Here is a 583-nt window from a genome sequence, read left to right as displayed (position 1 = left end):
AAGAGCAAATTGGATGCTTATCTTGCTGGGATCCTATGACCCCAGCTGACTTCCTGCCCTTTGGGCAGGGGGCTGGACTCAATTCTCTTCCGAGGTCCCTTCCAGCCCTGATGTCCATGAAATCTATGAAGTGAAATGAGGCATGGCTTGCATGGAATTTACAACATTTCTCTTTACCTCCACTGTTAAGTTTATCCTATTGACCATTACTTATAAAACACATACCCAAATAGGGGAAAAACCTGGCCTGTTCCATAGTATGGCCATCAATTATCCACATGTGCAGCCTAGATCTGCAGCCAGAAGAAACTAATTTAGTTGTCTAGTAGTTTACAGTCAGGCATTTCTGCTGGCAAAAAGAATGAAAATTCCTTAATATGTACTTCACGCCCAGAGGAATTTGGAACATCAAAATCATGAAATCTGCATAAAGACGCACTGATACAAATAGGTCTGAAATTTTTAGGTGAGAGCACTATACCCTATCTATATGCAACAGAGCCTCATTAAAATGAAGGTTAAAAATGGAAGGGAGTGCTAAACAACCTTGATGTTCCATCCTTCAGATGGAAATACGGTCAGT

The sequence above is a fragment of the Crocodylus porosus genome, unplaced genomic scaffold (genome assembly GCF_001723895.1).
Source record: "Crocodylus porosus isolate Cpor-Errol unplaced genomic scaffold, CroPor_comp1, whole genome shotgun sequence".
In the NCBI taxonomy this organism is placed as follows: domain Eukaryota; kingdom Metazoa; phylum Chordata; order Crocodylia; family Crocodylidae; genus Crocodylus; species Crocodylus porosus.
Note: the sequence above shows the minus strand (reverse complement) of the source record.